We start from the raw sequence: 20,804 nt of genomic DNA, 5'->3' as shown, positions 1-20,804 counted from the left end.
CAAAACATGAATATCACCAGGGGGAAGAACAACAGGACTGATGTAATACACCAGTCAAGCAACTCAGACTCTTGCCTTACCATACACGCTGAAGACAATAAATGTCCCTGACTGCCTGCTGCTTCAAACATTGCACCTGTTACTGTAGCTAAAAATTAGACAGCAGCGGGAAGATGGTATTTCTGTGTAATCTTGGCACATTTCCAGACTACAACCCAAGATTGAGGACGATGACTGACTATTCTTCGTCAATCAGCATGAGATGTGTTGCTTTAATGCGACATGGACATGGGAAAATAACATAGTTGAGTCTGCACTTATTTAATACTTTACATCAGAAGCAATTAGATCTACTAGAGGGAGAGCCTCTCAATATAGATATCGTCAAAGCTAGACTATAAAGCAGGTAAAGTAATATTGCCAAGGACGTCCTCTTGGCTTCTGCATGTAAGGTTGATCAAACAGCCTGAATACAAGAAAATGCTAATAATTAATATGAACAATGTCAGCTTAAGTGGCAACCAGAATGGGAAGTCGGCGGAACAACTTGTACTACTCGATGAAACACTCAGAAGAATAAAGTCTAATATAAACGTTAATGTCATGATAATATGCAGAGATTTCGATGTCTGCTCCGAAAAGGATTATAGGACAATCCATACAGCAATGAGAATGAAAGTTGGGACCTGCTGTCACTCGATATTCCAAACTCGACTAAATTTAGCACCTAGAGAAAGAGTAGGCTTTTACTAAATTTGTTAAGCAACTTTGACTGTCACGTGGAGGTATTAGTCTTGTTTATGGGACGCCATCTTTCCATGCTCACGCTCTTAAGTTGCCTTCTCTCCCCAAACACGATGACATTTGACACACAATGATTTGCGTGCACATACAGGATAACATTCCTCGAACTCAATTTGCTTACAATACCACTTCGTAGGCACTCTATCAGAACACCTTCAACATTCTGTACAAGGTCTAAGTTCAGTGCCCAAAATGATTTAATTTGTTTTTGCCCGCTCAGCGACGGAGCTATCACAATAGAATTAACAATAGCGGCTTGACTGGGGATTCGGCATGGTAACATGGAGGATGTTATTATATATATGACATCAACCCTTTGTTTATTCAGAGGAGCATTTCTCTTGTACTGAGAGTTCGGTCCATGCCAGAATTCCAGCTCAGCTGACTATTGGCATCTCATGCAAAGGATGCTGTCCAACTGTACACCATGGCTAGCAGCTTGCTGACACTTACCCACAAGTAATGGGGAATTAGAATACCCCACAGGGATTTGGCAGATCCATTCATTTTAGGCATGATATTACAGAATGCGCTTGGTAGGAGTATAATATTACAGCCCTGCACTTGCATGCAAGCATATAACTCTAGATGCATCAAGCAAAATACCGTTCGCAAAGGGGCAGATTCTAAGAATCTGCCCCTCTGCGATCGGTATTTATGCATTTGGGATGCATCATCTCAAATGCATAAATCGCTATTTGCAATTGCATTTAAGGAATCTCAAATTGAGATTCCTTAAATGCAATGCATGAATGTAAAATAGCTAGCGATTTCGCTGATAGGGGTCGCTATTTACAGTGAAATCAAACTTCATGGTAAATAGCGAAAACTGTGAAAAATGCACTAGAGTGCATCTTTCAAAGTTGTATGTTACACACGCACATGTCCTTGGGACATGTGTGTGCGCAATACCAGTGTCCAGGTCAATTTAAGGGGTGCAACAGGGTGTCCTTTGGACACCCGTCACCCTTGAGATTGCATTCTCAAATTGCGATTAGCTAATTGCTAATCTCAAATTGAGAATACCTCCCCATTCTTTCCTATGGGCCTCTTGGCCCATAGGAATCAATGAGATGTCATTCCTTATTTGTGAATCGCACTCTGCGAGTCGCAGATAAGGAATATTTAGGAATTGCTAATATTTAAGCAAATCCTACATGCATCTGATTTTGTGAGTCCCTAAATGTGAATCGTTAAAATTCGCAATTAAGGACTCACAAAATCGAACGTTGATGCATCTAGCAGATAGTCTTCTGTAAGCAGAAAAATGGTTGTATTGTTCATCTTCTTCACCATTCCCATAATGTTAATCATATTATTCAATTTCCTTCTATTAATCATTGCAGCACACACATTTTACTCAAGAATCATAATGTTTCAATAAATGTTGAACTGGCATGTTGTGCATTTTCTGTTTCTCTCTTATGTAATTATCGAAACGGTTGTAGAAATGTTGCCACAATCTCCTTGAGGAGTGAGGGTTGTCATGTTCTGAGGTTGCACATCCATTTGTTACCCTGTTAAGTTAGAGGAACAGATGGTGCACTTGAACTAGCAGGACTATGGTAATGCATATCCTGAGGGGTGCTCAGAATCAGTCTCACACCTGTCCAATGTTAATGATGTCCAACAAATGCACAGTTTAACTTGAGAAAGTATAAGCTATATGAAACAAACTCACCTTTCTTAATGGTCAAACTACTTCAAATAGCCTAGCCAAGCCTACATATAGGAGCAACAGGGGCTCCAGCAGGATCGATTACATCCTGTTCAAGAACAATCTGTGGCACCTGGTTAAAGATATGAGGATAGTATAGTGCCCAGTGACTATGATCTACTATACTTCAGATCTAAAATTCCTATGAGACCCCCCTCTGTTGTAGTACATGCACCTGCTATTATACCGGTTTCATATAGGAGATTAATGAAATGGAATATGGCCAGATTCCTAAAGGACAAGAACAGTTTGATGGATACCATAGAAGATAACCTCACTACTATCTACACCTCTGCAAAAGAAGACTCCAACACCATCCTGTAAAATTACAGTGCTATCTCCAAGAAGCTCTCCTTTTTCTGGTCAACTTCATGCAGGAGTAAATATTGCGCTAATTTGAAGCATGGTGGTTGGTTGGATGGGTCGTGTAAAAAGAGGAAGCTTAAGCTCTCAAAGGCCCAACGTGTGCGGCACACGATGCCAGCAAATGAGGAGTTTTTCAAACTTCCCAGGAGATAACGTAAAGGTCTATTAAGAGCCAAGAAGTCACTTTATCAATAAAGGGTATAGGAAGACCTGAGGAAGAGAGCAGAGGAGAAAACCAGCAAATACTTCTGGGTCCAAATAGAAAGTGTTTTTAGGAGTGGAGTAAATAAGCAAGCAATTCATCTCAGTGCCCAGATATAGGTAAAGCATTCAAGTCTCTATATCAAGCCTGTGCGGATTCTCTTTGCCTAGTAGTCAATAACAGGTCTCCAATGCAAGGATGGTTCATTATTCTCTGGTCATAGACATAAAGGGCAATCAAAACCCAGAAGGCGAATGAAGCAGTGAATCACTGGTGCCCGATTTTGTCCAGTCAAAATATTTCAATGCTGTTCTAAACCCTGGTCTGAAGTCATGGCTAAGGTCTTTAATGCAGCACCAGCTACCAATTGTATTCCTCCTTCATAATGATCTGTGATAATTATGCCTCTCCGCAAATAGGGCAGTAAGCTCTGTCTAAGCAGCTACAGACCGATCTCACTCCTGGACAGTAAGGGCAAAATCATTGGCGACATTTCTGAAATAGGCTGAGGGCCTGGGTTGACCCAAAAAATCAATCCTAATCGATGCCCAGGCATGGTTCTGTAAAGGAATTAGAACCATCTACCAAGCTACCAAACTATAAAGGATCTGCGTGAAACACATCAAAGTTTAGATGTCTCCACTTTATCTTTCTTTTATAGACTTAAAATTGGTGTTCGATCTGGTAAACAGATCCAAACTGTGGCAAACCTTGGGAACTCTGGTGCTAGAAAACCTGTTACTGCGAGCTATTGGAAATCTCCAGGAGGATGCAAATGCCTGTGTCTGTTACAGAGCCAATGGAGATTGCAGCAAATATTTCAGCATCCCTTCAGGAGTGCTGCAAGGGTGTGACTTTCCTCCCCTATCAATTTCCCTCTTCTTGAATGATGTGGAAGGGTTTTTAGAAAAAGATGGCCCAGATGCACTGAAAACGGGTAATAGGAAAGTAGCTACACTACTTTTTTCAGATAATGCAGTTACTTTAACTCACACCTAGAACAAAATGTGGGATCCCTTGCAATATCTGAAATCTCCTGTGAAACCAAAGATCTACCTCTAAACCCTTCCAAAACCAAGATTATGGCCATGTCTCCCTTCATATCCCTTAAGAGGCATCCAATCAATGGTGGCCAAGGCCTTGAGAAAGCATGAGTATATGACTATTTGAGGCTTTGCTTCAACCACAAACTGAGGTGGATAGACCATATTGGCAAAGCATTGACTAATATGAAATGCTCTTTAAATGCCATTTTGTGGCTTAAATATAAAATCGGCTACTAAGCACTGAGTGTTATAATCTTATAATCTCTAGAAAGAATCTGTTGCTTCAGCAATACATGGTGCTGAGTTAAAGGGTTACAGCAATATATTATTTTTCACAAAAAGCATATGCCCATGTTTTAGGTTCCTAGTTGTTCTGTAGTAACCTGCAATGCTGCACTTGAACCCTGCTATGGAACATGTGTTTCACTGATTAACTTATCGGTGGCTAGTTACCTTTAGGCTGCCTGGATTGTGGTTTGAAGGCCAACGTCATCAACTTGAACAAAAGACTAGGGGGCATATTACCAAGCAATAGCGATAATTATCGCTATTGCTTGGTTAGAGACAAGAATGTATCGCCGACGTGCGGCGATTTTTATCGCAGATAAACCTTGGTATTACCAAGGTTTATCGCAAATGCGATAAAAATCGGCCGCAATGCATGAATATCGCTGAAAAGTCAGCGATATTCAGGCATTACCGAGCTAATGCTCTTAGCCATGTTATCCACCTCCAATTGGATAACATGGCTAAGAACTGCTCAGGGCAGGTGTTAGCTTTTGGAGATATTCGCGCTTAGCGCGAATATCTCCAAAAGTTGGTAATAGGAGATAGCAATGTTAGCGACTGTTTCCAGTCGCTAACATCTTGGCACGCCCACTTTGCATGTCATTAGTGATAAGTTTCTCTGACATGCAAAGTGGGGCCCAAGATGGTCGCTTTCTCCCACTAGCTGTCGCTAACTGGTGTTATCGATAGCTAGGTAATAGGGATATAATTTTATCTCCACTTTCTTGGCTTTTAAAGCCAAAAAAGCGGAGATAAACCCCCTTGATAATATGCCCCTATATCGTTCTGTATATGAATTACCATGTGTGCAATGCAGTTCTTATTTTGAGTTGCCCCTACCCATCTGTAAATAGTATAGGAAGTACTGTTATTAGCCGAGCAAGTGAATCATATTTAACACACACACACACACACACAAGCAAATTAGTTCTGTCAGTACATTTAATCATTTTTATTACTAATTTATGAGAAACTGTATGTATGACAGTACATGAACTAGGGATGATTTTTAACAGTTTTGTGATGTTTATCTTTTTTGTTTTCACAATGGCAAACTTTAGTATTATGCAATTTTTATCATTTATACTACGACAATAAAGTTGAGTTGAGTAAAAAAAATGGATGTAAATGGAGACCTCTTCGGCTTACAGGTAAAACAAGAAATAGCATAGAAAAACACGGATCACTGACATAATATAGAATGCCAAAATATTGACCTACCAAAATATCGAGGTAAAAATATAGAATGCCAAAATATCGACCTCCTATCTCCAAACAGGTAAGTACAAAAATATCGAATCAAAAATATCGATGTAAAAAATATAGTTGGTCAAAATATTGATTTTTTTTAAATGCTTTAAAATAATTAAGCATTTATGAAATAATAAATATAATAAATTTAAATACTTAAATAACCTTAAAATTAATAAATAATTGATGTAAGTAAAAAAAACAGAGATTGATTTGATAATACATATATATATATATATATATATATATATATATATATATATATATATATATATGCGTAATATTAATAAAAAAAATTACAATATTTTTACCGTAGGATAGCGGAAAGGTAAAATTTACTATTACAACTCCAGTGAGTGCAACAGTAGGGAGAGCGTTGGATAGCGTAGGGGTAAAAATTACTATTCCCACTCCAGAGAGTGCAACAGTAGGGAAAGCATTGGATAGCTTAGGGGTCAAAAATACTATTCCAACTCCAGAGAGTGCAACAGTAGGGAAAGCGCTGGATAGCGTAGGGGTAAAAATTACTATTCCCACTCCAGAGAGTGCAACAGTAGGGAAAGCGTTGGATAGCGTAGTGGTAAAAATTACTATTCCCTCTCCAGAGGGTACAACAGTAGGGAAAGCATTGAATAGCGTAGGGGTAAAAATTACTATTCCCACTCCAGAGTGTGCAACAGTAGGGAAAGCGTTAGATAGTGTAGGGGTAAAAATTACTATTCCAACTCCAGAGAGTGCAACAGTAGGGAAAGCGTTGGATAGCGTAGGGGTAAAAATTACTATTCCAACTCCAGAGAGTGCTACAGTAGGGAAAGCGCTGGATAGCGTAGGCGTAAAAATTACTATTCCCACTCCAGAAAGTGCAACAGTAGGGAAAGCGTTGGATAGCATAGAGGTAAAAATTACTATTCCCACTCCAGAGAGTGCAACAGTAGGGAAAGCGTTGGATAGCGTAGGGGTAAAAATTACTATTCCAACTCCAGAGAGTGCAACAGTAGGGAAAGCGCTGGATAGCGTAGGGGTAAAAATTACTATTACCACTCCACAGAGTGCAACAGTAGGGAAAGCGTTGGATAGAGTAGGGGTAAAAATTACTATTCCCACTCCAGAGAGTGCAACAGTAGGGAAAGCATTGGAAAGCGTAGGGGTAAACATTACTATTCCCACTCCAGAGAGTGCAACAGTAGGGAAAGCGCTGGATAGTGTAGGGATAAAAATTACTATTCCCACTCCAGAGAGTGCAACAGTAGGGAAAGCGTTGGAGCGTTGGATAGCGTAGGGGTAAAAATTACTATTCCCACTCCAGAGAGTGCAACAGTAGGGAAAGCGCTGGATAGTGTATGGATAAAAATTACTATTCCCACTCCAGAGAGTGCAATACTAGGGAAAGCGTTGGATAGAGTAGCGGTAAAAATTACTATTCCCACTCCAGCGAGTGCAACAGTAGGGAAAGCGTTGGATAGCGTAGGGGTAAAAATTACTATTCCAACCCCAGAGAATGCAACAGTAGGGAAAGCGTTGGAAAGCGTAGGGATAAAAATTACTATTCCATCTCCAGAGAGTGCAACAGTAGGGAAAGTGCTGGATAGCGTAGGGGTAAACATTACTATTCCCACTCCAGTGAGTGCAAAAGTAGGGAAAGCGTTGGATAGCGTAGAGGTAAAAATTACTATTCCCACTCCAGAGAGTGCAACAGTAGGGAAAGCGTTGGATAGCCTAGGTGTAAAAATTACTATTCCAACTCCAGAGAGTGCAACAGTAGGGAAAGCGCTGGATAGCGTAGGGGTAAAAATTACTATTTCCTCTCCACAGAGTGCAACAGTAGAGAAAGCGTTGGATAGCGTAGGGGTAAAAATTTCTATTCCCACTCCAGAGAGTGCAACAGTAGGAAAAGCGTTGGATAGCGTAGAGGTAAAAATTACTATTCCCACTCCAGAGAGTGCAACAGTAGGGAAAGCGTTAGATAGCGTAGGGGTAAAAATTACTATTCCAACTCCAGAGAGTGCAACAGTAGGGAAAGTGTTGGATAGCGTAGGGGTAAAAATTACTATTCCAACTCCAGAGAGTGCAACAGTAGGGAAAGCGCTGGATAGCGTGGGCGTAAAAATTACTATTCCCACTCCAGAGAGTGCAACAGTAGGGAAAGCGTTGGATAGTGTAGAGGTAAAAATTACTATTCCCACTCCAGAGAGTGCAACAGTAGGGAAAGCGTTGGATAGCGTAGGGGTAAAAATTACTATTCCAACTCCAGAGAGTGCAACCGTAGGGAAAGCGCTGGATAGCGTAGGGGTAAAAATTACTATTACCACTCCACAGAGTGCAACAGTAGGTAAAGCGTTGGATAGCGTAGGGGTAAAAATTACTATTCCCACTCCAGAGAGTGCAACAGTAGGGAAAGCATTGGATAGCGTCGGGGTAAACATTACTATTCCCACTCCAGAGAGTGCAACAGTAGGGAAAGCGCTGGATAGTGTAGGGATAAAAATTACTATTCCCACTCCAGAGAGTGCAACAGTAGGGAAAGCGTTGGAGCGTTGGATAGCGTAGGGGTAAAAATTACTATTCCCACTCCAGAGAGTGCAACAGTAAGGAAAGCGCTGGATAGTGTAGGGATAAAAATTACTGTTCCCACTCTTCCTGTACAAAACCTATGGTAAACTCATGCAAACACCCCAGCACTGCGGTGATAAGATGTGTGCATGGCGCACCAGCGCAAGGGAAAGGGGAGGAGAGAGCCATATCTCTCAAGATATGGCTCTCCTGCTCCCTCCCGGTCGCGCAGTCTCGCGGGGGCTGCGCAGTGTTGAGTGACTTTTTTCAAAATCTTCTCCCAAGTGTGTGCAACCAGACTCCCATCTTAAGCTGTTATTAAGGCAAAGCTGACGTGTGTTACAGCTTCCATATGCTCACGGTGGCGACAGTGACTCTACAATAAGATACTTCTAAATACGTTTCAGTGTGTCTTCCCTCTGCTTAAAAGGCAGTTTTAAAGAACCTGTGAGAAATAGTAGTTGTCACATTCAATAAAAAGGTTTGCAATGGTTAACAATCCTTTTTAGGTTTCGCCTGGGGTCCACTGCGCAGCAGTGTTCGCACAGGCGAAATCTTTTGAGAATCAGCATGGGGCTTTAACCCACCTCTCTGTTCCATTGGCTAGCTCCATAAATGGAGGCTAGCCATTGGAACAGAGATGCGTCAGTCATTGCCCGAGCAGATTCGTAGGCGTTCCGGCGATTTTTTTGCTCTTCGCCCCTTTGCAAACGTCATTGCGGAGGTGGGCGGTGTTTTTTTTTTTAAAGGTTTTTTTGGGTCATTCCTCCAGGCCGACCGCCGCCGGAAGAAGTCCAGGTGAGTGCCCCCCCCCCTCCCGCTGTCCGTGTGCCCGTTCCCGCCCTCCCTCCCGCTGTCCGTGTCTCCGGCCCCACTTGTAAATGCTTGTTCCGTTTCTGTGATGATTGCTGTCTGCACTGCAGTCAGGCAGCGCGCAGGGCAGCCCCGCCTATGGTGCTATATCGAGGGTCCTTCGGTCTGGACCTGTTTGGTCTGAGATGAGACAGCAATGGCGGATTACGATACTTACGATGACCGGGCCTACAGCAGCTTTGGAGGCGGCCGAGGGTGAGCTGGACAAGCAAGAATAACACCTGTGGTGCGGGAGGGAAAGTCAAGGCGCGGCTGGATGCGAGCAGGAAGTGGGCCGTCACTGGAAGGGCTCCAGGGTGAAATCTGTTCTCACAAGCATGGTCATGGAGCCCCGGAATTTGGATCAGCAGATCTTTCTCACCTCGCCCCCCCCATGACTTAGCTTGGTTCCCTATGTACTTTCAGGCAGCCGCTATTACCCGTGATTAGTATAGGCTTCCCCCTGAGCTCAATGACTCTGCCTCTGTGGTGTCAGCCAGGTGCCCCGTGTCTAACCGGACATTAGTAGATACAGTGCTGAGTTGCTGTCAGATCCTCGATCGCAGCATGCCATACGAAGCAGGTCGTCCCCATCCTAGCCTGAAACTCTGCTACGTGCCCCCGTCTGATAGACCCCCTCACATCACCACATTGAACCCCCCCCACTTCATCCACTTACAGATCATAGCTCTGTTTACTCCTCCTTCCCCTCCGTATGCTCCTCTGCAGCCACATGGAGGCCCGTCCCTTCCCGCCCTCTCCGCCATTCCTACAACCTCCCTCCCTTCTGCCCTCCCCTCTCTATAGCGGGATTGGGTGTCCCAGTGATACTTTTAGGAGGAGGGGACACACGGATGCAGAGTTTTCAAACATTTGATAACCACAGCACGACTTCACGTTGTGATTATTGTATTGGCATTACCTCTGTTGATTGTGTCATGTTGGATTCATAGCACGGAGCTCACTTGTGCCCACCTCTACGCGTTGTGGAAGGAACGCAGGAGATCGCTCACAGTGATTCATTTAATTGTTGAAGTTCCTTTTACATTGTGCTTGCTTTCCTGAGTGTGTGTGGCTCTGGGTGGGTGTGTGTGGCTCTGGGTGGGTGGGTGTGGCTCTGGGTGGGTGGGTGTGGCTCTGGGTGGTTGTGTGTGGCCCTGGGTGGGTGTGTGTGGCTGGGTGTGTGTGGCTCTGGGTGTGTGTGTGTGTTTGTGGCTCTGGGTGTGTGTGTGTGGCTCTGGGTGTGCGTGTGTGTGTGTGGCTCTGTGTGTGTGGCTCTGGGTGTGTGTGGTTGTGTGTGTGTGTGTGTGTGGCTCTGGGTGTGTGTGTATGTGTGTGGCTCTGTGTGTGTGTGTGTTGCTCTGGGTGTGTGTGTGTGTCTGGCTCTGGGTGAACGTGTGTGTGGCTCTGGGTGTGTGTGTGTGTGTGTGGCTCTTGGTGTGTGTGTGTGTGGCTCTGGGTGTGTGTGTGTGGCTCTGGGTGTGTGGCTGGCTCTGGGTGTGTGTGGCTGGCTCTGGGTGTGTGTGGCTGGCTCTGGGTGTATGTGGCTGGCTCTGGGTGTGTGTGGCTGGCTCTGGGTGTTTGTGGCTGGCTCTGGATGTGTGTGTGTGGCTCTGGGTGTGTGTGTGTGGTAGTAATTGCTGTCTGTTGAGCTCGTCCGTAGGGTACAATAGGTCTCACATTTGCAAGAGATTAAGCTATTGTCAATGTAAATGACAATGCCATTTATTTATCTGTTTTCAAAACCAACACATAAATTCAAAGTTTGTCATTTAAAATGCCAATAGCTCTAACTTTTCCAAAGGCGAAACCGTTGCATTGTAAATGCTTGTTTTATTGAGTGTCAGATAGTTTATGAGAAGCAGAGATTTGAAGCCGGCGAGTTATGTCCGTTCTCTCGTCTCTACAAATAGCATCTCCCGCCAAGTAAAAAGACTAGAAAATATGCTTTGCCCAAAAGTGTACAGGGACTCAGAGCGAAAACAGTGCAATGCACACATATTCCAATGAACTGAATATGTTCACGAGGTATCAATACATTGGCGATACGCTTAAAAGGCAGATAACTAAGATGTTTTTAGATCTACTAATCTGATGCAGATCCCAAATAAGATCTTTAATCAAAGAGATTACCTCCTGGTGGAGGAAAAGACCCTATCATGATGCTATCAGTTACCAGTACATCAGTGGCAAAGCAAGGTTGAATGGGTGGCATGTGTACTGGCACAATGCATGGGAGAAACTGACAGTCTCAGTCCCTCATAATTAAAGGCAGTACAATGCAGTTGTCTTACCTTAGGTCAAGGGAAGTTGACTCTTTCCCAAGGAACGATGAGGCTTCTTAATTTGATCATGCGGATGGACTTGCATACCAGCTCCTCTCCTTTGATTAGGGTGACAATATTTACTGCACCAAAAACGGCCAGAGACATAGAAGTAGGACTAACTTTTGGCACCCACCATGGACAATGAAAGGAATACAATACAGCTCCCATCAACATAGAAGGACTACACTGCCACATCAGAAAAACTTATTAAAAAATACTACATATGTAAATACCAAAGTTTTAACTGATCTGCGCTTCTTTCTATTTCATAAAGACTGGACTAGCACAAGTAGGAGAGTGAAGATTTCAAGTTGTCTAACATGACTTATGAAAAGCATCATCCATTTAGCTTTGCATTGTGGGACTTGTGGTTCTTTATTTAAAATTTTACAAAGCTACAAGTACCTGAAGGCAAAAAATAATAAAAAGGAATGAGTAAGCCTCAATGTGTAGTTCCACCAGGAATAAATACAATTACATATATACTCACTTTTCCCAGTTGATATATAGAATGTGTGCACTCTTTTGAAACCCAGATGAAAACGCTGTCTTCCCATTATTGAGCTCTCTCACAGTGCTGGAAAACAAGGACATGTATTAATTTACAATAACAGTGTTAATTTTTGTTAAATTGTATGTTAAATGTCTCTTAATTTTCTTGGAACATCATATAATTTCACGTAGATAATTACAGAATTTAGCACAGTCTAACGCGCCCATCCTCTATAAGTCACACCATGAGCTGCACCAGAGCACTTCCATTCCTTTGCAGATGTGTGGGATGTCAGCCAGGTTCTTCTTGGCCTTACCAGCACCAATTAGGATGCTAGTCCTGTTTGAGGGCATCACAGACTGCACAGATCAAGGATCAACCTTTGTGAAAAATTCTGGACTCCCTCAGTGCAGGTGGGATTTATGAAAGCTGTGGACAAAGTCTTCACCAAAGGAAGTGGCGAGCGGACCAGAAGGGAATTACCTCCCTGGAATCCCTGTCGCCTTTTTAAGGGGCGCATCCTTACAAAAGAGAATAATAACTTTGATTGGAAGAAATGACCAAAACTGTGCTGAAAGCTAAAGTGTGAGAGACATTTATTAGAGTGCAATTAATGAAAGGTAACAGCATATAAATCCTTCCTTGTGAGTAAAATGTTGATGCATTTAGAATAGAAATATAACTTCCCAAAATTCATAAAATGTATCAGTCAATAAAATAATTTTGTTTTAAGTCCGGCAGGAGAGCAGAGCTGTCTACCAGACCTACTGTTACAACATCTTTAAAATATACATTTGGGCCTTGGCTACACCTAGTGGAATATTACTCACTCTCTCTTGCCATTGGCTGCTGGCTTTATAATTTCCACTTCTAAGCAGTGTTTGATTTGCAATGCGTTAGACTAGAGCCTGTTTTACTTCTAAAACCTATTGATTTCTCCATGTTATACATGCACTGTATTTAGAAAGCACCTTTTTTGTTTTATTTTTCACTTTAACAGTATTTTTTATAATGGTTATGTAGCATTCACATCTACATATCCCTCATTAGTAACTATTGTCAAAGCCAATGTGACTCACTTCAATATGCCAACACTGACACGCACAATGGTTCTTTGCGTATTTCTGCACATTATAGCCAACCTATTGGCTTTGCCAATACTTGATTTTTGAAGTGACCAAAAATGTACAACTTAGAGTTTTCAACAGGGAATTTTTTTGTTACCCATCTGCTCAGACGCTGCCAATGCAAGTGAGTCGCACAGCAAAGCATTGTAAGGATGGCATGGGTCTGCTTGGCTACTGACACCCTTTAGCTTTTGAAAAAAAATATACAATATATTTTGCCAGGCAAACAATGAAGGAATAATTTTGTATGGCGTCTCTTTTTAGAAGGAAAATCAATATTTTTAATCTCAACAAAATGAATGAAATGTCCATAAATTTAGCAGCATATCTCCACTTTCCTGTCGCCACTTTCATTTAGAAAATGTAATTTTGTCAGTGATTACATTGAGAATTTGCGACGGATCCAGATGTGACATTGGCACAATGAAGGGGCACCGGGAGTCTTATCCGAGGGGACACTGTGGGGCAATTCATAAAGATGTGAACAGGCTAAAGTGGAGGTTATGTCTACAAACATGTAATCCAGGTGCTAAGCATTTCCAGACTAGAATATGGATGCTCCACCCTCGCAGGTCTACCCAAGAGCTTGTTGGCCCCACTGAAAGCCTGCCTCAATGCCTCCGCTAGACTCCTAACAGGTTCAAAGAAATTCGACCACATCTTTCCCCACTTGAAAGCTTTAAAATGGCTTCCTCTAGAGGCTAGGATCCAACTTAAGCTAGCTTGCATCACTCACAAGGCTCTATACTCCAATTCCCCGGCATTTCTGGCCCAGAAACACGTGATATCCGGAGGAGCTAGACATTCCCGATCTGCCAGAGACGTTTTGCTCCAACTGGCCTGCTTGCAAAAAAAAAAAAAACATACAATCGGGCCTTCTCTGGGGCCGCTCCAAGAATTTGGAACTCACTTCCGCCCTCCAGCAGAAGACTTCCCCCTCTGGCTCGCTTCAAAAGGGAGGCCAAAACTTTCCTAATAGGCAAATTCCTCCCCTAACGCTGACATTGCATGCACCTGAGTGACCCTGTTCCACCCACTATTTCAGCATTATTCATGACTTTCTGAGTGATACCTACCCGCACTGAGACTGTTGTTCTAAATGTTTTCACCTGGACTGAAATCGCCTGCTTCTTTGTATAATGCCCCTTGTTTACCTCCTATCCTTCCTGAAAGCGCTCTGATACCCTCACGGGTCTGGTTCAAGCTCTATAAAACTCTAAATAAATACAAATAAAAATAAACAAATAAATGTAATACGTCACACGGAAGTAGAGAAGGCATGCCTCTAAAATGTTTTTACATATGGGGATGTCAGCTAAGAGTGTTGGCTTGTGAATGCGTGCATGCCTGCCTTCACTTGTGTGTGTACTCCACTCATATGCATATTGCAGACCTTATTTTTTTACTTAGATTTGTGTTGGGGCCCATCGAGGGAATAGCTAGAGGAGAAGTCTCTTGCTATTCATCTGCAGTAGTGTTGATGGCTTGACTGATTAGGTAAAATAAAGGTGTGCACGTGGAACAAGGGAGGAAGTTGCTTCTGGAGATTTCCATTGCGCACTCGCTTGACTGCAGTAATAAATATGGTGCACCTACACATCTAGATAGGTTTAGTACTGATTACGAGCGTGGAGCACAAGCACATGCACGCACGGTGATTTGGATTTGTGTACCCTGTAGAGTTCACTGCATGTGGGAAATACCCCAAAAAGTACTGCACGCCAAACTTTCCCAGGTCATTCCTGCCGTAAGTTGCCCAGAGAAAATGCTCAGTAATTTCCAAGGCGTGCGAAATTTGGCCAGTCCAGCACCAAATACCACCTGGTATTTCTCATTTCTGCAGTGTCAGAGTGTACTGGGCCTATAACTACCACACCTCTATCAAGGGTACTCATAATCAAGGTCAGCATTCCAAAACACTGCACTATGTATTTACCAAACTTACCTGCACATTGAACATATTGTACTTATAAATGGATCATTTATGAGTACTGCAAAAAGATTGGGGAAAGTGCATAAGATTTCAGTTTTCATGATAATTGTATGTAGACTCAGACATTTTCTGAAAATATATTAAGATTGAAGGGAAAAAATCGAGCCAAGAGCATTGATAAATTCCACCAATTTCCTAAACCTAAGCATGCACGTGTTGGTGAAGAAAACTGTGTGGAGTCTGGAATGAACTTTAATATCATGTACTTACGGAAGGTTATGAGGACAAGTATAGTCTACGCACATGAAGGTCAAAATGTTTGGATGAATCAGGAACTTCCAAACTTCAAAGATGCACAGGTCTGTATAGCATGTTCATGGTTAATATAAGTCTACGTACTCCAGCACAGAAGAATTTAGTACGAGATGGGCACTGTCCTGCCATTGGTGACTTTCCTATTTTCTTTCAAAAACTAATGATTCATTGTAATTCCCACATGGGAAAAATGCTAGAAATGCTTGAGAGTGGAAAAAAGTGCAGTAATTGAGTTATCCATTCTCCACATGGCTGGGAGAATTACATTAATTCCTGCTGATTACTGGGAGGTGTCATTTATACAGCACTCCTCTCTTTAGTTACACAACTGTCCCTGGCAACCATTTGCTGACAGAGGAGATATGCAGTAAAGACCAGCAGGAACAATGTTTACACTGGTTTTCCTGGGCAGTTTTCCCAGCAGCTGTAACATGTGGCGGAAAGTGTTGCAAGGGATGGTAATATGTACCTGAAATTTCCGCTATATTTTAATGGGTGTTCTACATTAGCTCAAAGTGCTCCGACACACATCAACTTGTGCAAGAAAAAAATCCATCAACTCCCTCACTTCAAGGAAAGCTCATCCAGTTCATTTTGTTTGAATGGCGACAAGATTCTGGCATCTCAGCAGCAAGACCTCACAGGAGTAAAATGTAAGCAGATCTCAGGCATGTCGTCGATGAACATTCACGCTGGTGGTTACGAGGCATTGAACACAAGGATCACATCGATTGGATCGTTCAATTCTACAGTTGCTACCCTCGTTGGTAAATGTTGGTGTTTCATTAGCCTGAGCACTATCCAGGCCTCCCACCTGCCCAGTCCCCCCACCTCTGTGCATAAGCAGATTGGAGTTAGCAGGGGGAGGAAGGCTACACTGTCAATTTAAATGGTGTGAGTACTTACTGGTATTCTTCATTACTCCGAGTTCTGGTCTTCCTCGTCACAGTCGTTGCATACGCGGGAAAACTAGGGCTGCGATGTAGAGGGCATTTTCAGGTGGTAAAGTGGTTTAAGTAACAAAATTGCTCTCTCTAATGTGCCTGAGAAAAACAGGACTATAACCTAAAGGTGTTTGAGGTAGTAAGGTGGTCTAATAGCTAAATTGATTTCTATGTTCTGAATAGCCTCCCCCCCCCCCCTCCACCCGGGACATCTTCTGAATTGTGGGGTCCTGGGCCAAATGTATTCTGGGGGCCCCTGTTCAGAACAGCTCCTTTGAATGTATAATCACATTTCAGGCAGGGTCAGTGACAGTGCCTAGGCACACTGATCCACATTCTAAGTGTGTTTACATCTAACACACAGGGATAGTGATATGGTATTAATATCGCAATGAAGCAGCAGCTCATGAAAAGTTTTTGAAAAAAATCTCTATGACACCCTCTCTTTTCTCACCTGCGAGGTCTTGTTTCGACCTAAAATTGAAAACAATTATGGATGCTGCATGGTGTTAAAAAAGCAAACAGAACATGTTCTGCGAAATGTCTGTAATAACCTCTCACAGATCGTTCATATTAAAAATAAATGAAAGAAAAACAGATTTTAAAATACTCTGTTTAAGAATAATTCAAGATCATCAGGGCAGGACTGTCTGCAGAAGCAGAACAGATCTGCAGGAGCCCCGAAACGCTGGGGCTCTGTGCCAGAGCCCACTTTGCCCATGCCTTAAACGTCTCTGTCCCCAATCGACTTAGGCATGGGACGCTGGGCAAACCTTTTCATCTTTCTGCCCCATGGTTTCCGTACTCAACCAAACATTAGGAGAATTTCGAAACTTGCTTACACATAGCTTCAAAAGTGTGTTAAAAATCTAGTCAATCTTCGATAATTAAATCTTGACCTCATGGGCTCCCGTTGGCGGCCAGTTCCGCCCCTCCTGTGAGATGCGTCACTCTCAGGATTGGGCGGACTGGCCTCCTATCCTCTGGGGAGTTGTCCAGAGCAGGACAGGACTGCTTACCGATCAGGACACGCGCGATAGATTGAACGCACGCATCGACCTGCACTTCCCTGGGTTAATTCTTTTAATTGTCTCCCTGCATCTTTCCCATTAGGCTGATGGAGCCTGTTTAAGCGAACGGGGGGGCTGATTTATGACAGCGCCCGGGACGTTCATCATCCTGCTGCCTCGCGCCAATTAAGGCACTCTCTTTGAGATGAATATTGCCGCGAGGAGGAGGCAGGGAGCGCTGCCCTGCCTCCTCATCCTGAAGTACCATTCTCCTTAAGTGCCGAGAAGAAAAGCCGCCCTCCTCCCCTCGACCCCAATAGTTGCGCGGAGGACAACGGGGGAGGGTCTGGTTAACGTTCTCTCCAAGGACCGACGCTATTATCCTATTGAAAATATAATTATCTGATCCTTGTAGAAACGTGGGGTCCGCTAGCTGCTCTTTGATGTCACCCCAACCATAAAAGTTAAGCGGGACGCTATCATACGTGCATCTTAACGACTCCTAGCTTTGTAGACAACAACGCATTGCCTTCTGGTACTTGTAGTTTCATTTAGGGCTGAACTGGGGAAAAAACAGCACTGGCAAAAATGTTTAAGAATCAAGCCTTGTCTCCCTCTCCCTCTCCTCTCTTCCCCTCTCTCTCTCTCTCTCTCTCTCTTTCTCCCTCTCTCTCCATCTCCCTCTCCCTCTCCTCTCCCGAAGCAGCTCTGGGACTTACAAAACGAGCCTGCAAGGGATCCAGCCCACTTGGGAAATGTCCGATTTCAATTATAATATTGTAAGTATTGGCAACAATTCTCAGTTTTGCCAAGTGTCACGCTGCACCAGTAGTATAAAGACACGGGGCTACTTGTCAACTGTGGACGCTTTACTGAAACACAGGCCCTTTTGACTGAGCCCAAATTTCTCAAGTTTTTACTGTTTTTCTTTTAAATGCTGGTTTTGTGTAGTATTTTGCTACATGTAAAGTAATGCGTTGCGATGGAAGTAAATAGACCAAAATCGACATATCAATTCTACAAGACTTGCAAGGCATGTGTAAGGGTTAATTGTTTCAGAGGCAGTGATGCTTGCATTAAAAACACATCCACATCTGTTAAATTGATGCCTGATGAGCTAAGTGGTGTATCACTTAAGATAAGTCATCTTGCACTACTACAACGTTAGGATGTCCAACCTTTCACTGAACTACTGTATATAGTTTTAAATCACCCTATCCCAAATGTCAGAATCCCTGACACTTCTTTTAGAAGTTGCTATCAAGTGGCAATCAATTGGTTCAAGGGTCACATCCCCTGGTTACAATTCCCAGAACCCACCAGGATGCCAAAGGTAAGCCAGGACTGGAGTCAAGGTGTCCTAATGACACAGTAGTAATGGTAGTCATGTTAATATTGAGAAAGAAAGTCAATGTCGTTCTGCAGTGCTGGAGTCGAGGGTAGACGCGAGTAGACGGCGTCTACCCACTATTTTCAGAGGGCAGATGCTGTCTACCCTGCTGCAAAGCTGGCCGCTTTCAGAGGAGTTCTGCGTTCCTTTCCTACTTCACCAGGATTTACTGAAAAATGCTGAACTCGTCCCTGTGTCATTTTCTGGCACATGGACATTTCAGCACAGCAGCGGCTGCACGTTGTCTGCTTTTGTTCGGAGCAGCAACGTGCAAGCGGGGAAGTGGCTTATCAGGTGTAAGCTGGGCCCATAACAAAGGCAGAAGATATGGGGCCATTTGGCCTCTTTTTCTTGGAGAATCCTGGCTGGGAGCTATTGGGAGCTTCACACCTAGATGCAATGGAGGGTAAATAAAGGCATAACTTCATAGGCACTTAATAGACAAAGCTTTTGACTTTGTTCAGTACCACTACATAAGAGATGTACATGCATGCACTGTCAGAATGTCAGATGTGTTGGTTGCACCAATATCTTCACAAATAATTTAAATGCCACTATTTTATGCGATTTATTTTATAGTACTTTAGCGCTACAGTATTGCTAAAGCGCTATAAAAGAAATACAGCAAAATAGTGGTATTTCAATTATTTCTGAACATGTGATTCAAAGCCTTCTGACATCCTGCAATTGGTATGAGTAGTGCCACTGTTCACACCAATGCAGGGTGTCAGGGTGCTTTACATCACACAAACAGAGTATACATTGACAATAAATCATAAGTGAGTACATCAATTTAAAGGATTTGTTACATAAGAAAGTGAGGGGGACAAGGTGTGGGAGCCACATGTCCTACATACTCACTGTGCTATATTAGAAGGACTGCAATTTATGAACTGTAAGTAACAAAAGGCTCTCGCCTTAAAAGCAGTAACCCACGTACCAATTTACATAAAATAACAAGCATTAGAAATGCAATAGGTCTAACATTTGTTGGAGTTGGAGCTATTTCCGTTATAAATGCTAATGTTTTTAACCTATGCAATAGATGTGTCCTCCCCACCTTCATAAAATAAAGAACTCCATTTGTGGCTTTGTCTGTTGTACACCTGCAATTGTGACTTAGTACTGGGAGTGAAAATGGCAGTTCTGACTCCACGTTCAATCAAGGTGAGGGTGCAGCACCACAGGCTGTCATTAGGTGTCCCTTGGGACCTCTTTTGGCCACATATGATACTGCACCTTGCAACATGGCTAGGCAAAGGATGTGACACAGCAGGGAGAGCTGGTGAGCTGGGGATGCGCGTTCAAGTCTGGTGTCTGCACATCCTGTGATAATAGTTAGAATATTTAATTTCCCCTGAGCCCATGTCTAGGTGCGCTATATAAATAAAAGCGATTAATGTAAAATAACATAAGAATTCAATGCAGTGATTTTGGGTACGGGGTAGACGGCAAAGGAATATTAAACAAGGGCACTGCACTGCAAATTATTAGTAAAGGAACCAAAAAACAAGCAAAACAGCAGTGGCGTCAGAGGGGTGATGGGGGCCTGCGAGCAGTGTTGTGGAAGGGGTGAGGGGGAGGCATAAGGTGATTAAGAGACATGAAGCAACCAAAGCAATGTTGTGGGAAGGGTGAGGCACAGAGAGATAAAGGGATGGCAAGCAAATAAAGCGACCAGAGTTTTATTGCACATGCAGACGGAACAGTAAATATTCAAAGAGGATGGCCAACTAAAAAAAGAGTACTCTCTAAGTATAAATAACCTGAACAGTAAGAACACATGTAAGAGGGGATTTCCTCATAAGAGGATGCAAAATTCCAAAAGGAGGGACTACTAAGTGTATATATCAATGAAAAACTAGCATTTCTAAAGGAAAGCAACAGGAACCAATGAAAAAGATGGGTGTTTTTTCAAGCCCATATCCTAGATACAAAGCAAAACCAAAGGGGATGATGGATGGAGTGTTGAACATTGCAAGCACTCACCCCCAGTCAACTGATCTGGGTTTAATCCATCATCATTCTTTAGCTCACTCCACCACCCCAGTTCAGACATGACCATATGCAAATCAGTTTGACCCTGTGCCTCATGGGAACAGTCCAGCCCGAACTGCCAAGACATGTCTTCCCTGGACCGGAAACAAGCATCCTGGGACCGGTTTCGGGTTCATCATCTTTATCAGCCA

General features: G+C 43.0%; 1 long non-coding RNA gene across 1 annotated transcript in view; it reads right to left on the bottom strand.

Annotated features, from left to right (window-relative positions):
- The window catches only part of LOC147711337 (uncharacterized), a 245,350-nt gene that overhangs the window by 158,548 nt on the left and 65,998 nt on the right, over nucleotides 1-20,804 (bottom strand). Inside the window, exon 2 of the long non-coding RNA XR_015295691.1 lies at nucleotides 11,894-11,980. This is a non-coding gene — a long non-coding RNA (uncharacterized LOC147711337). The remainder of the gene's footprint in view (nucleotides 1-11,893; nucleotides 11,981-20,804) is intronic.

This window comes from Lissotriton vulgaris, chromosome 5 (genome assembly GCF_964263255.1).
Source record: "Lissotriton vulgaris chromosome 5, aLisVul1.2, whole genome shotgun sequence".
Lineage (NCBI taxonomy): Eukaryota > Metazoa > Chordata > Amphibia > Caudata > Salamandridae > Lissotriton > Lissotriton vulgaris.
This window is presented reverse-complemented; position numbering and strand designations above follow the sequence as displayed.